This window comes from Benincasa hispida, chromosome 1, assembly GCF_027475165.1.
Source record: "Benincasa hispida cultivar pf3 chromosome 1, pf3_genome.v1.1, whole genome shotgun sequence".
Lineage (NCBI taxonomy): Eukaryota > Viridiplantae > Streptophyta > Magnoliopsida > Cucurbitales > Cucurbitaceae > Benincasa > Benincasa hispida.
In genome coordinates this window covers 56,779,745-56,797,509 of record NC_143478.1, presented here as the reverse complement: position 1 = coordinate 56,797,509, position 17,765 = coordinate 56,779,745, and the positions used below count along the sequence as shown (strand labels likewise).

The following is a 17,765-nucleotide window of genomic DNA, read 5'->3' as shown; positions in this document are numbered from 1 at the left end:
ATCGGGTTTTGAACATGTGTGTTGATATATAATCGATGTACTTGGACAAATGTAATTTTAAGAACTACTGATATACTAATTGTTAGAATTTGTACCCTAAAGCCTCGTAATTAATTAGTTATTTGATATAGTACTTAATTTAATTATTAAATATGCAATAATGAATTATCCATTCTAGTAAAAATCTAAGGTTATTTCATGAGACTTGAACAATATGTAGTTGACATGCAGGTGGATCATGTTCAAGTAATAACCTAAAGGATTTATAGTATATGGATAAATCTGGGTGCCTTATCCTAGTAACACTATAGATACACTACACGAATTTGGGTTTATCTCGACGTTGGGGGTCATCGACAGAAACTAAGAACATCGTTGAGATAACCTTTCTCGACGGATTAAACGTCGTCGACCGAACCGTCGGGGAAACTTCGTCGAGAAAACCTTTCGTGGCGGTTTGGAAGCCCTGCCATAGGGGAAAAGAATTATCTCGATGGAGAAAGATGAGCCTTTCCCCCGACCCTGAAGAAAGTCATCGGGAAAAAAGGCAGAACCCCCAACGGTGTACTGTCGGGATTGTACTATTAGCTCGATGGTCTTTGAACCGTTGGGATGAGGTAATATATCTTGACAGTGCGGGTGCCGTCAGGTGTTTTACTTTTCACCGGACGGTGACGTGGACCGTTGGGCGATATCCTTAACCCTAATGGTCTATAGCCATTGTCGGGATATCTTTAAAGCCCGACAGTGTCTAGTCACCATCGGGATTCTTTGTTCGACCCCTCTACCATCGGGAGAACCGTTGGGATTTCTTTAAATAAATAAACAAATTTAAATAGGTTTATATACCTATTTAAATCTGTTTATTTATTTTCTTTTTTTAGATTTGTTTTTTTCTAAATGCCATACCTGTTTGAATCTTACATATATCAATCAAACTAAAATAAGATTGCCAAAATGATGTAAATGTCCATAATAGACTAATAATATATAGAAAACACGTTTGAATCTACAACCGACGGTTACAAGAGTTTCTAGAACATCCACAATTTCTTAATCGAAAAAAACATTACATGATAACAAAGTACATATTGGGAGATGCACAATTCTTAAATCCAAAATAATATTAACAAAAATCTACAACTTAAATACGTTTGCCGAGAGATGCATCTTCAATAAAAATCTCCACGTACCTACAAATACCAATTTAAATAAGTTTAATGCTCAATATACTATATATCAATCTCAACTAAACAAACCAACTTACCTCAATCATAAATAAACCAAAAAACCAAGAAACTAACTAAGAATATTAATGAATTGAACTCAATCATAAACAAACCAACTTACCTAAATCATAAACCAATCAAAAAATCCACTTATCTCAATTATAAACAAACCTAAAAACCAACTAATCTAAATCATAAAAAACCAACTTACCTCAATCATAAACCCAACAAACTAATAAACCAACTCAATCATAACTTAAACTTAAACATACTTGTATTTAAATATAGATATGCAATCAACTGAAACAAAATAACTAACTCAAACAAACTAACTTACATAATCAACTGAAATACCCCCCTCCCCAAAATTATTTTCAATCGTAATAAACAAACTAACTTGGTAATAAACGAACTAACTTACACAATCAACTCAACCAAACTAACTTACACAATCAACTGAAACATCCCCCATTTCCCACCCCCCAAAATTATTCTCAATCGTAATAAACAAACTAACTTAATCAACTGAAACAATATAACTTACACAATCAAACAAACTAACTTACACAATCAAACTAACTTACACACTCAATTGAGAATTTCATTACCTATGATACCTTAAAGTTTCAGCGTGAAACTCCTTGTGGTTTAATCTGGGCCCTCGAATCTTTCTCGACAGCCCTAACTGCTACTTCCTGCTTGAGTAAAATTTCTAGGCTTAACTTCTCAAAATATATAATTCGAACCATAGCCCTTCTCTTGCCAAGATTCTTTCTACAAACTTACTTAAAAAGGTGTCTATGAGAATACCTTAATGTTTCGGCTTGAAAATCCAAGCGGTTCGGTCTAGATCTAGGTTTCTTCATCGAGTGCCTAGAAACACCCGAAAATGAACCTCAAACACTTCCTTCCTTCTCCGGCCTTCTTTCCGGTGAGATCTCCCTTCCAAAGGCTCGATTTCAGCAACTAGATTCGAAGAGCTTTCCAATGGTACCATGTCGCCTGGTTTGCTTGAGTAACACATCCAAAACGAGCCCTTGAGGTGGATTTGACCTACTAGATGAACCTACTTCAACAACTCTTGTTGAGGTATTAGGCTCTTCAATAACTCTTGTTGAAGATTCGGTAGTTTCTTTGGAAATTTCATTCAACACAATTTTACTTCTAGGTTTGTGCTCCCTTATGTCGTCTTCCTCAAGAAAAGTAGCATTTGTCGATACAAATACTTTTTTCTTTAGGATCATAGAAATAACCACCTCTCGTTCCCTTGGGGTAGCCTACAAATAGGCATAACCTTGAATGTGATTCTAGTTTCTTAGAATTAACCTCAAGCACATGTGTTGGACAACCCTAGATTCTGAAATGACGTAAACTACCTTTACAACCATTCCATAACTCCAGAGGTATTTTGGCAACACTCTTGAAGGGAACGCAGTTCAGGATATACGCTGCAGTCTCCACTACATAACCCCAAAATAAGTTAGGTAAAGAAGTGTAACTCATCAGAGATCAAACTATATCCAACAAGGTTCGATTTCTCCTTTCTGATACACCATTTTGCTGAGGTGTACCAGATATTGAGAGTTGGATACAATTCCATGTTCTATTAAATAGGTCTGGAATGTCAAATCCATAAACTCTCCACCTCGATCAAATCGAAGTGTTTTAATCGTTCTATTTAATGCATTTTCAACTTTAGCCTTGATTTCTTTGAACTTTTCAAAAGACTCAGACTTATCTTGCATTAAATAAACGTACCATCTTGAATAATCATCAGTAAAAGTGATGAAATATTTATAACCTCCCCTAGCTCTTACATTCATCGGACCACAAAGGTCTGAATGCACTAGCTCCAGAGGTTCTTTGGCCCTATGACCTTTTCCAGTAAAAGGTGTTTTAGTCATCTTGCCTTCAAGACACGACTCACACACAAGTAAAGAATTTTCTTCTAACTCGAATTTTCTTCTAACTCGTTTAGAAGTCCATTCTTCACCAACCTCTCAATCTTATTGAGATTATGTGTCCTAGTCTTAGGTGCCAAAGTTGGGCATTTTCCTTAGGAGAAATTCTAGGTCTTTTATTTTGAATTACGACAGTTTTAAACATCTCTATGTTATGGAGGGCATTTGTTTCTAACGACCTTAGCACATACAAATTATTTTCCAGTTTAGCAGAATATATATCAACACTATTCTTTGTAATAAACACTTTATTAAAAGAAAAGTTTCATTGATAATTGTGTTTTAAAAGTCACTTCGTAGAAACTAAGTTCCTTTTTAAATTAGGAACAACAAATACATCATTCAAAATGAGAAATTTCTGTAAAGATAACTGGAGACCTCCCACTGCCACAACTGAGACGACGTGCCCAGTTCCAACTCGCATCATCATTTCACCTGCATTAAGTTGTCCTCAGGAACTAATTCCCTGAAATGAAGAACAAACATTGTTAGTGGTCCTAGAGTCAATAATCCAAGTAGAATCATCATTCTCAACTAAACAAGTTTAAAAAACAAGCAAATCACATTTACCTTGTTTGACCTTCTTCTTTTCTGCCAAATACCTGGGATAGTTTCTCTTCTAGTATCCATCCTGTTTACAATGGAAACACTTTCCCTTGTCAACCTTCACTGGTTGTCTACCCCTTTCCACCCTTTTCTTTCTTCCACTTATTGGTGCCGGAGGAAGAAGGTACATAATTAGTTCCAGAGGTTGAATCTTTGTGGAACTTTTTGGATGATAAATCTGTTGAGTTTTATGTCTAAAAATCGTGGTTTGTAAAAAATAAAACTTATTTTCAAAATTCAATAAGTTGTTATCGAAAATATGTGCTGCTTATTTCGTTTTAGAAATCCAATAACCTAAAATACCCATGACTATTATTTGAGTACTTGAACTTTTTGTGGAGACATAAAAGTGGATCTGGTTCGAGTAAATAGTTAAAATGATCTATAATACATGAATGAAGTTAGGTACCTTATTCTGGTAACACTATCGAATGCTGGTATGCTATTTGCTTGATAATGTTATGAACAAGAAATTTAAAAAAAATCCAAAATTTTGGGATTTTATTGGCTATGTTAAAAAACTTCAAAAAAATTAAAAAATGTGGGATATTATTTGTTCGAAAAGTTATCCATAAAAAATCTAAAATTTTGGGATGTTATTTGCTAGATAAAATAAAATAAAAATTTTGTTGGAAAATAGTTAAGTAAATAACCTTAATCGTAATCAAATTACATTTACAAAATAGTTATTACGTTTACAAAATGGTTAAGGAGATATATTCAAAAGCAATCTAATTAGTTTTATGATTGAGTTCCATTACAATTGATTTATCAACGAAAATCCATTATGTTCAAACCATTTTTCATTATGAGTGAGTAAATGAGGTCTTAATTAAAATTTGGTGTAAGTGATGGTGGCGTCTTCTTCCAAAGACAATATTTGATAATGACGGATCTAAGTTGAAAAGTCTTCGAGCTCTTTTCTATCGTATCATTTGAAGTAAATTAAATATGGAACAATTCAAAACCAATAATTTGGAAGAAATTTCCGCCTAATAAAATGTCTTATTATCCTTTAATCTATTGGTAGAGAGAGTGTGTGGTGATGATTCTCCGGTAGAAAACCTCTTCTGCTCTCTTTTTTCAATTGTCTTCTTCCTTCAAATTATTCTCACACAAACAAAACTCCGTCTTTTATCCATTGTCTTCGTTCACCCAAAAATTATTTATACTCACAAAATATATATATATATATATATATATATATATATATATATATATATATATATATATTTCATTTATCTTTGAATTTAGGGTGTATTTGGAAAGAAGTTCAACTAGGTTTGATAAGCACTCAATATAGATTTTGGAAAAATGAGTTTATAAAATAAGTTGGTTTGAGATAAACACTTGAAGCCAAAATGAATTTTGAGTGTTCAATGGTTAATATCTTCTTTATTTGTATGAGAAATTCCAACCACCACTTCTAACGCCCGTGGCCTAACTCCGGCCACCACTTACAGTGACTACTCGACGACTAACTTCTAGCCACCACCTCCCGAGATTATCATCTGCCAACTTTTGACCACCACCTCCAGTAACTATCATCAGCCAACTTCCGACAAACACCTTTTCCGACCATTGCCAACAAACTTTCAACCACCATCTCTGGTGACTGTCACGATAAATTCCTTTATAGTAATTTGACATTAATAAGAACACTTTTAGTAGATAGCAAACCAAACAAAATTGTCTATAAAAACACTTTGGAGGAAGAGTTGGCAAATATATATGTGTGCTTTTATTTCAGGGTAATTTTCTTAAATGATAAAACTACTTAAAATATTTACAATATAGCAAAATGTCATTGTCTATGAGTGATAGACCATGATAGACATCAATCGCTAATACTGATAGATGTCGATAGACCGCAATAGATGTCTATCTTGGTCTATCACTGATAGACAGTAACATTTTCCTATATTTGTAAATAAGTTGGCTCATTTTTCTTTATTTGAAAATGACTCTTTATTTTAAGGAGTTTTTATCAAATTGTTTAAATGAAAATGAATTTTAGACAAACGTTTGGTTGCTTGCAAACAACAACCACGTGACAGGTGGTATCAGAGCAATGGTTTCAAGGCCTAGGTACCTCATACGCTCTTGCTATGCATATGGAGACTGAGGAAGGACATACTTAATCTGTAGATCAAGTCATTGAGGGACCAATCACTTCAAGACGGAAATAGCATCATCTACAACGAAATTCTCAAAATCTAAGGGCCTTGCGGTAGGAGAATATGTCGAGCTCGACTTGCCAATCTTGAGCAAGGATTGGAGGATGTTCAGCTCACGGTTGGTAGGCTTAGCGATGAATATGAAGGGCTAGTCTAAGAGAATGTCAAGATCACCTCAGTAGCTAAGGAAATGATTGAGGAGTTTAGACGGTAGTTCAAGAGGGAGCTTAATGTATTGGTGACTGAGGTAGTTGATCTTTACAATTTTGTTGAAGGTAAGATCCATGACCTTCATACTGAAATAAACATTGTTAGAACTGAGAGTGGAACACCTCGAGATGCTAGTGGCCCAGCTTCCACTAGCAATGCACCCAGTACGCATAGTGCCCCTGGCCTCAAGGTGCCCAAGTCGGACATCTATAATGGCACTCGCAATGCCATTCTAGTAGAGAACTTCTTGTGCAAACTTGAACAATATTTCGAAGCTTTAAGGGTGTTCGATGACAGAGCCTAAATAATTAATGCCATGTTCCTATTGAAAGAACCGGTGAAGGTTCCTGCGGAAGTGGGGATCGGTCCCAAGGACCGATCCCAATTTTAATAGAACCATAAATTTTAAAGAAACATACAGAAATGCATTTAATTAAGATTATAACATGCTAATTATAAAATTGAGAAGAAAGAAGATGGAAATAGAAAAAACACCCTCGAAGATCTAATCTTCTTCAAGTAATCCTTTTCTCCAAAAAAATCAAGAATTGTGACGTGCTCGAAACCCTAACTGGCCACCACCACAAAAGTTTCCTCTATGTTCTCTAGGATGAAAATCCACGGAGTTGTGGGCTCTTGGTATTTTGGAAGAGAGGAAAATGAAGATTGAGAGGAATGAGACGGTGAGATCTTGAGAACTCTTCTTAGGGAAATCTTCTATAAGTTTTTCACCTAGAGTTCTCTATAAAACTCAAAAAATGGAAAAAGGAGAAAACCAACAAATCTGCTCCCCACTCACACATACACGTTGTAGAGAGAAAAAGGGGGAGGGAGTTGTTTTTCAAAAATTTAAATTAATTAAAAGAAAAAATATTTAATAAGACATTAATATATATTTATATGATAACCACTTGATCATGTAATATATATTAAACTTTATGTTATATCAAATATAACATATAATCTATAGTTTGATATTGTATCAAATACAATATAACCTATAGTTTTCATTGTCTCATTAATTCATGGTATTTAATATAAATCTCATTTATACTAAATTTATTTATATGAATCCAATTCACATAATTAATATTTGAATCATATTCAAGTATTTATTTTCTCTCAAATAAACTTTATATTATAATGTATCATATAGATTATAGTAATTATATCACATATATTAAATTAAATTTATTATATGACATATAATTAATTCCATCAATTAATTTGAAGAATTCAAATTAATAAAAAATTGATTCTCATTTAATCCCTGTTGAGCTACAGATGGGACCTCATGGACCTGTAGCTTGAAGCCATTGAATAATTAATTAAACTGTTTTAATTAAATTATGCAACATCCATTAACTGTCGGGCACCTCACTAAAGACCAACAGTTGCACTTTTCGCATTACAGATATATTTCTATGTCCATTGGATATAACCAGTCAATAGTGCGATAACCCTTCACAAATTGCTCGTAAGTACAACTAGGATACAATTACCATTTTGTCCTTGTAGTACCACTGATCCCTCTAATGAATAATAAGTCATAGTCCAGCTATGACCAAACCCCTCTCGGGCTAGGAGAGGGTGTGGTGCCACATTGTTCAAGACCCATAATCAACCCTTAGGGGAGCAATTAATCTACTTACCCCGACCTTGGAGAAGGAGTGAATTCCATCTTGTGTAGCTGTGCTCACAACTCCTCAATCAGATAAATCCTCAAAATGTTAGGCATGTTGAGTCGGGGATTTGGCCACTCTCACCAATACAAGTCAAAGGATCGCCTTCATAGGCAGGAGTTACTCACTCAGGATTCAAGTCATGTCTCCTATGTTTATCCTGGTGAAATATAAGTCTCAATTTTGAACGGCGTTATATAATGAGACTAGTGATTTCATGGTCCATCTTATGCAAACTCCTTTGTATAGAATACCTCCACTCACATGTCTCCACATGAATGATTAGGATCAGATCATTTGTAGAACTTTATAACAATTGTAACATCTACAAAGAGGGTCGTACTCGTAGTGTTACCAGGATAAGATATCCAACCTTATCCATCTACTACATACCATTTAGGTTATCATTTAAACATGATCCACTTATATGTCATTATATACATGTTTAAGCTACAGATGATAACCTTGGATGTTAGTTTATTTGTTTGTAGGTTTAATGCTACTAAATGTCAAATAAAACATCTTATATTTTATTAAATAAATAAGATGTTTCTACAATATAATTACAAACTACGGGACCCTACTTGATTTAGGGGCATCAACCCAACATCTATAGGATGCTACCAAACTATGGTGTCATAGAAAGCACACTGAACATGAGCGTGGCATGTACAACATTAGCACATGGGGAAAATTCAAGCCGGAGATTCAGAAACATTTTGTCCTTCATAATGTTGATATGGAGGTATGAGGAAAGCTCAAACAATTAAGGCAAACTGGTAGCATGCTTGATTATGTCAAGGAGTTTACCACTCTCATGCTCGAAATAGAGGACCTTTCTAAGAAGGACGCCCTCTTCCACTTTAATGATGTCTTGAAAGATTGGGCTAGGGTGGAGCTGGATAGAAGAAATGTCCAGATGCTTGACGATGCTATTGCTACTGCTAAAGTGTTCGTCGATTACTCTTCCTAAGAAAAGGGAAAAAAGGTTGGTCCGAATAAGAGTGGGGGAGACAAGTCCCATCCACGGAAAGATCATCATAAGTGGGATGGTGAAATCTTAAAGATTTCCCACGGTAAGCATGAGAAGCCCCATAATGGGAATAAAGGTTAATCCTCTAAACCTCCTAAGCCATGCTTTATATATGATCGACCATATTAGAAAAGCGATTCTCCAAACCGTAAAGCTACAATTTCCCTTGTGGCTAAGCTCAATGAAACAAAAAAGGGAGTAAGAGAGCCTAAAGCCATGATGGGGTCACTCCAACAATTGGGCGCTCTTATAAAGAGCCTCTCCCCAAAAGAAAGAAAGATAACGGTTTACTATACATTGATGCCTCACTAAATAGGAAGACTGTGAGGATCATGCTCGATACTGGTGCCACTCATAATTTCATGGGTGAGCAGGAAGCCAAAAGACTTGGTCTAAGTCTCACAAAGGAACAAGGCACCATTAAGGTTCTCAACTCGGAGGCCAGACCCATCAAGGGGATAGCCAAAAATGTCCCAGCCAAGGTCGGTGACTAGCAAGGTATGCTAGCCTTTACTGTTGTGCCCATGGATGACTTCAAATTAGTACTCAGTCTAGCTTTCTTTCTCGAAGTCCCTTATGATACTAGATGAACACAAGCTCTGTGTGGTTCCCTTAAGAAGCATGGAGAGATCAACCACTATGGTCTCTGCCTTGCAATTCAAAAGAGCCTAAATTACATGTTGGCCTTAGTAAGGGACCTTCGAGGTGATGAAGAAGAGGGCTTAAGTCAGTCCCCGGTGCCAGTATGCATACAAAATGTCCTTGACAAGTATGAAGACACCATGCCTACTAAGTTGCCAAAAACGTTACACCAGTGACATAAAGTAGACCATGAGATAGAGCTAGAGCTAGGTGCCAAGCCTCCAGCCATGGCTCCATATCATATGGCCCTTTCAGAACTTGAGGAGTTAAGGAAGAAATTAAAGGAGTTACTTGATGCTGGCTACATTCAACCCTCAAAAGCACCTTATGGCACTCTGTGCTCTTTCAAAAGAAAAAGGATGGTTCCTTGAGATTATGCATTGACTATAGAACACTCAACAAGATCACTATCAAGAACAAGTACCCAATACTCTTGATATCTTATCTCTTTGATCAACTTGGATAGGCTCGGTATTTCAACGAGATAAATCTATGGTTTGGGGACTACCATGTCAGGATCAAAGCTGAAGATGAAGCCAAAACCGCGTGTGAGGCCAAATGGTGCATATGAATTCCTCTTCTTGTCGTTTGGCTTAACAAATGCCCTAACTACTTTTAGTACACTCATGAATAAGCTATTCCTTGTTCCTAGACTGGTTCGTGGTGGTGTACTTGGATGATATTGTGGTGTACAGCTAGACCCTTGAAGAGCATATGCAACATATAAGGCAAGTCTTTCAAGTACTCCATGATAATGAGCTTTATATCAAACGAGAAAAATGTTTGTTTGCTCAACCGAAGGTAGAATTCCTTGGGCATTGGGTCAACGAAAGGAAGTTGATGATGGACACAGCCAAGGTACGTGCTATTCAAGAGTTGAAACCTCCTTCCAAAATACATGAATTGCATTCCTTTTCGGGCTTTGTGAATTATTAGTTGGTTTATCAAGGGATACTCAGCTATAGCTACCCCTCTCACCAGTTGAAAAAGAATCAACCATGGTAGTGGATAGAAGAGTGTCGACGAGCCTTCAATGGTCTTAAGAAAGCTGTCTCGCATGAGCCAGTCATGATACTTCCAGAATACTTCAAACCATTTGAGATGCACATTAATGCATCCGATTATGTTATTGGTAGTGTGCTGATGAAATAAGGACATCCGGTTGTATATGAAAGCTGCAAGCTAAATGAAACAAAGCAGTGGTACACCGTACAGAAAAGGAAATAACGGTCGTTATACATTGCTTGCGGACTTGGATGCATTACCCACTTAGAAGTCAATTCACTATGATGACCGACAACGTTGCCACTGTTGGGGTTGATGCCCTAAATCTCGTAGGGTTCTATAGTTTATAAACATTGTTGAAAAAACTCATTATGTATTTAATAAAATATATGATATTTTATTCATTGTCTATAAAATATATGATATTTTAGTTGCATTAACCATAAACCAATAAACTAACATCCAAGGTTATCTTTGTAATTTAAATATGTATGTAGAGACATACGGGTGGATCATGTTTAAGCGATAACCTAAATGGTCTATAGTAGATGGATAAGGCTGGCTACCTTATTCTAATGATACTATGAGTATGGCCAGGTTTGTAGGTAATACAATTGTTGTAAAGTGCTACAAATGATCTGGTCTTGATCACTACTATATAGACATGCGAGCAGGTATATTCTATACAAAGGAGTTTGTATAAGACCGAACCACGAAATGTTTAGTCTCATTATATAATGTCATTCATAATAGAGATTTACATTTTACCAGGATGACCATAGGTAACATGACCTGAATCGTGAGTGAGTTGTGAACTCCTGATTCAACAAGCCTACCATTTTGGGGATTCTCGTCTGATTGGGGAGCTAGGAACAAAACTACACAAGATGAAATTCACTCCTTCCTCGAGGCAAGGGTAAGTAGATAAATTGCTCCCTTAAGCATTGATTCCAAGTCTTGAACAATGTGGCACCACACCCTCTCCTGGTCTGAGAGGGGTTTAGTCATAGTTGGACTATGATCTATTGTTTATTAGAGGAATCAGTGGCACTTAAGGAGTTAGATGTAACTATAGGGGAAAAAAGGTAATTTGGCCTAGCTGTACTTACGAGCAATTTGTGAAGAGTCATCGTATTGTTGATTAGTTATATCAAGTGGACACAGAAATATATCTGTAGTATGAAGAGTGCAGCTGTCGGTCTTTAATGGAGTGCCCGACTGTTAATGGATGGTGAATAATGTAATTAAAAAATTTAATTAATTATTCATGTACCGTTGGAGTTTCAAGCTATAGGTCCATGAGAACCCCTTAGAAGCTCAATAGGATTTAGTTGAGAATCAGTTTTTGGATTAATTTGAAACGTTCAAATTAGTAGTGGGATTTAATTAGATATGATATAATTAAGTTGTTTCAATTATATGTGATATAGTTGTCATAATGTATTTAATACATTATAGCTTAATGAGAGGAAATAAATATTTGAATGAGATTTAAATATATTTTCTATGAATTGGATTCGTAGTTGTTAAATTTAATATAAATAAGATTTATATTAAATTCCATATAATAAAGAAAAGAAACTATAGTTTATAGTATGTGATACAACATTAAAATTATAGATTATATATTATATATGATATAACATATAATTTAATATATGTATATAATATGATAAGTTAGTTATCATATTTATATTTATCTTATTATTATTTTAATAATAAGGAAGGGAGTTACAGTTCCCTTCCCATTCTTTTCTCTCCACCCACATAAGTGGGTGTTGGTTATTTTTTGCAAGGAAAATAAAAGAAAAATGTTTTCTTCTTCTTCTTAGTTGATTAATCGATTTTGAAAGTGTGAGAAAACAACATAAGTTTTTTGTGTTTTTTTTGAGAAAATTCTCAATCCTCCTCCTCTACATTACATTTTCCCTTATAACCAAAATAGTCAGAGCCCACCACTCTTGGGTTCTCACCTTGAGAATACCAAGGTAACATTCGTGGTAGTGTTCGATTTTGTTCGAGGTTATTCTCAAAGAAGGTCTTCAAGGAGTTCGTGATCTATTTGAGGGAAAAATGTGAAGAAAGATCTTCAAAGGTGAGATTTCTTGAAACAATTTAATTATTTCTAAAGCATTTTATAATTTAAAATTAAATGCTTATCTTGTTCCTTTCTTTATTGTAAACTTTGTATTCAATGAAATGGAATTTGGTCGATCTACTTCCGCTCAAGGTTATCTCCCATAAGAGTTCCTTCAGCCACGAGCTACTTCCAAACACAAAAGAAGCTGACCCCAAAAACAATCTCGATGGCAAGATTTCTTAGAAGAGATTGATGATAAACTTGAGTATAAGCCAAGGTGGGCCAATGTAGTAGCTGATGCACTAAGCCGCAAGGTTGAGCTTGCTCCTCTTATGAGTGTAGCAAGACTTCCTTGACCGAATCAAGGAAGACATGGAATAATATACGATAGCTAAGAGACTATGTAAGATAGCCAAGGAAGGGAAGACCCAAATATTTTTGGAAAAGGATGGCATTCTCCTCATGTTTGGCAACCAAATCTTGGTACCAAAATGGGGAAACCTACAGAGTGACATCTTGAAGGAATGCCATGAATCTCTCTGGGCAGGCCACCCTGGTATGAATCGTATTCTTGCCCTTGTCCAAGACAAATATTATTGGCCACGAATGCAAGACGATGTCAAGGCCTATGTAAGGACTTGCCTAGTCTGCCAATAAGACAAAGTGGAACAATAGAACCTCGTGGGCCTATTAGAACCAATACCCATCGCCAAAGAGCCTTAGGATAACATTACCATGGACTTCATTACACCATTGCCTAAGCCCAATAGTTATGAGAGCACTATGGTGGTGGTAGATCGGTTAGCAAATATTCCACTTTCATCCCTTGCCCTGCCGATGTCAATGTGGAAGAGGTAGCCCGCTTGTTCTTCAAGAATGTGGTGAAGCTATGGGGGATGCCCAAAAGCATCATCAGCAATTGAGATCCTCGCGTCACAAAAAATTTTTTGCGAGAGTTATACAAGCTGGTGAGGAAACACTTGAACTTCTCAACCAATTTTCATCCCTAAAGCGATGGCCAGAAAAAGAGAATCAATTCTCTTCTCGAGCAATATTTGAGGCACTGTGTTACTGCACATCAGAAAAATTAGGCCGGTCTTCTTAACATTTTCCAATTCTCTTAAAACCTCCAAAGAAGTGAGTCTACTGGCAAGAGTCCGTTCAAGATATTGGTTAGGCGACAACCTAATACATCTAGTGCCTTACTTCTTATGAAAGGTCCAACCCTTCGGCTTACAAATTTGCTAAAGAATGGAAAAAGGAGCAAGATATCACTCAAGCCTGCTTGACAAAGCTGACCCGAAGGAGTACCAAGATGGAGAAAAGGTAATGCTCAAAATCCTACCTAATCAATTCAAGTCCCTACAAAAGGTACACAAAGGGTTGGTGCGAAGATACGAAGACCCATTCACTATAATTAAATGCATTGGGAAGGCAGCCTATCAAGTAGAATTGCCACCAAAACTCATAATACAAAATGTCTTCCACGTGAGCATGCTCAAGCCATTCCATGAAGATGAGGAAGACCTTGAGCGAGCCAAGTCAGATCGAGCACCGACTGCTGTGATAACATAATTTGAAAGGAAAATTGAGGGAATCTTAGCAGATCGGAAGATAAGTAGAAGAGGAGTCCTAAGCTACATAGAATACCTTGTTAAATGGCAAGGATTACAACAAGACAACAAGGCTAGCTGGTAACGAGAAGACTTGCTTTAGAAATTTGAAGATGGCATCAAGTGATACCGACAAAATGACACAATGGAGATGTTGCGATGTTGAGTGGGAAAGGGTGTCACGCCCTACAAAAAGTCCCTAAAATTTTTGCAAAAGCTCTCTAGCATCAACCAAGGGGGAGCCTTGGAGCCTCACGAAGTCCAAAGGAACTGTAGGCACGACCCTTGTGTGCACAGCATCTGTGCATGCACTATGCTAGGCGCATTCCCCATCACGTGCATCCCTTTCTAGGCATGCCCTATGCGCGCGTGCCCAAAATCTAGACGTGGACATGCGCACATGCCGCATCACTAGTGCACTATGCCAGACGCATGACCCATCACTAGTGCACTATGCCAGATGCATGCCCTATGTGTGCGTGCCTAAAATCCAGACGTACGACAAAGATCTCAGACACCTAGCGCATGTTATAGACTGACCTAGAAGCTTCTAGAAGGTATTGGACAATGTCAGCACCTACGTCAAGCATCTGGAAGACCCTAGACGACATTAGTGACCGCTAGAAGGCTTGAGACATGTCTAAAACGACCTAGGCAGTCCCACACAGTGCAAAAGCCTCTAGAAGGCCTTAGACCCATCTGGAAGGCGGTGGATTACTCTGGAACATTCCGAACCATTTAATGAAGGCCATAGGCAGACATTATCTAGATATGTCTAGAAACTTCTAGAGAAGGCTTAAATGTACAAAGTTATGAGTAGAAGCTTCTAGATAGGTTCATAATCGACCTTCTAGTGTGGTTGGAACCTTCCACCAAGTCAGTGGAAGCTCCATAAAGTCGTGTCCATGTCTATACATAGCTTAAGAGGCTTACTCGTACAAACCATCAATTGAAAGCTCTCAAGAAATACACACATTTGTTGAGGTTGACGCCCTAAATCTCGTAGGGTTATGTAGTTTGTAAACACATGTACGAAAAAACTTTTGTGATGTAATAATATGAGATATTTTCTTCACTATTGTCTATGAAATATGAGATATTTTAGTTTCATTAACCACAAACCAATAAACTAAAATCCCTGGTTATCGTTGTAACTTAAGCATGTATGTGGAGACATACAAGTGGATCATGCCTTAAGTGATAAACTAAACGGTTTGTAGTATATGGATAAAGGAGGGAAACCTTATTCTGGTGACGCTACAGATACGGCCCGCCTTGTAGATATTACAAGTATGGTAAAGTCTTACAGATGGTCTGATCCCAATCATTCCTGTGGGGACATGTGAGCAGGGGTATCCTATACAAAGGAGTTTGTATAATACTAGACCACGAAATGTTTAGTCTCATTATATAACACCGTTCATGACAAAGACTTTCATTTCACTAGGATGACCATAGGTAACATGACCTTAATCCTGAGTGAGTTGGGAACTCTTTCCTATGAGGGTGGTCCTTTGATTTGCATGGGTGCGAGTGGCCAGATCTCCGACTCAAACCTAACACTTTGAGGATTCATCTGATTCGGGAGCTAGAGACTCAACTATAAAAGATGGAATTCACTCCTTCCCCGAACTAGGGATAAATAGATAGATTGCTCCCTTAAGTGCTGAATTCGGGACTTGAACAATATGGCGTCACACCTTCTCATGGCTCGAGAAGTGTTCACTCATAGTAGGACTATGATGTATTGTTCATTAGAGGAATCAGTGGTACTTAAGGAGTTAGATGTAACTATAGGGGAAAAATAGTAAATTAGCCCAGTTGTACTTACGAGCAATTTGTGAAGGGTCATCATACTATTGATTGGTTATATCCAATGGACTCAGAAATATATCTATAGTGTGAAGAGTGCAACTGTCGGTATTTAGTGGAGTGCCCGACAGTTAACAGATGGTGGATATCGTGATTAAATAGTTTAGTCAATTATTCACGTACCGTTGGAGCTTCAAACTATAGGTCCATAAGGTCCTATTGGTAGCTCAAAGGATTCAAGTTGAGAATAAGTTTTTGAGTTAGTTTGAAGTATTCAAACTAACAAGAGGGAATTTGATTATATATGATATAATTAAATTAATTAAATTATATGTGATATAATTGATTTGATGTATTACATTAATTGGAGGAATTAATAAAATATAATTTATATTAAATAAAGGAGAAAAGAACTATGGTTTATATATTATATGTGATGTCATATTAAAACTATAAGTTATAAATATAATATGATAAATAAGTTATTATATTTATTTATAATAAAAACATTTATGAGATAATTGTTTGGTTGGTTATTCTCTCCTTTAACCGTAAAGTGGGAAGTTTCTTTCAGTTTTAATAACTGAAGAATAAAAATGAAAATGGTTTTCATTTTTTCATTAAGAGATTGATAGCATATCATTTGATCGAGTGAAAGAAAGTGCTATACGATAGCCCTTTGAGAGAGTGAATGGCGAGCGAGTTTACGAGACGACTGCATCTCGTTTACTAAATGATCGAGCATCCAACTCTATACAATAGAGTTTTCTCATTCTCCCACATACTCGATCGTTTAACTTGATCGTATACTTCCTCCTTCCCTCTACCAAATCCATACAGAGCCCACATCTTTTGGATTTTCATACCGAGAATACCAAGGTAACCGAGTAGTAGTGTCGAGTGTTGCTGTTCAAGGGTCAAGGATCGAGTCTTACTTGATTGGGTTTGATGATTTGACAGTTCGTGGAATTCACTGGTTATTGGTTGCGTTCGTGCTCGTGATCAAGTTTGTTGGGACGCGTGACTGGTGTAGATCGAGGGAATACTTGAAGAAGAGTTCTTCAAAGGTATGATACTCAATTCCTTTTGTTTTTTAAAAAAAACATGTTGTAATTTTCTCTGTAATACATAACTGTAGTTGTATGTTTGTAAATGCTTTATTCTTTCACAATGGTTTTTGGAACGATATTGCTTTTGCTCAATAGTTCTCTTGAATAAGAGATCCTTCAACATTCTCCCAAACTCGTGTGTCTACCCTTTCTTGTCCCATTTTGAATTCTCTTGTGCCAGAACAAGCCTTAAACCTCTCTAAGGCTTCCTTGGAGTGTTTTATCCACTGAGTTGTTGTATGTTTGGTTGCTTGTAAACAACAAGTGTCGTATGTTTGGTTGCTTGCAAACAACAACCACGTAACACTAAGCTATAACTAAACTACATGTTTCTAGGTCTATTGGCTCTGAAAAGCATCCATATAGAATTAAGAAGATGTGCATTGAGTTTTAGGATTCCATTGTGTGATTAATTAGCAAGTTAGCTTAACTAAATTAATCAATTTTTCCTTGACCATAGTTAAAGCATGTGTTCTAAGATTTGAGATTGAGCTACTATCAGACTCCTTTCCAGATTATCCTCTTAACCTAAAAAGAGATGTGAAGATAGTAAATATCAACTATCCTGTGACATTTACTATCCACTTGCTTCCTGCTTACAACAAA

General features: G+C 36.5%; 1 pseudogene; it reads left to right on the top strand.

The window, feature by feature from the left end:
• Nucleotides 1-2,224: 2,224 nt before the first annotated feature.
• LOC150038567 (uncharacterized) lies at nucleotides 2,225-14,404 on the top strand (annotated as a pseudogene).
• The last annotated feature ends 3,361 nt before the right edge of the window (nucleotides 14,405-17,765 follow it).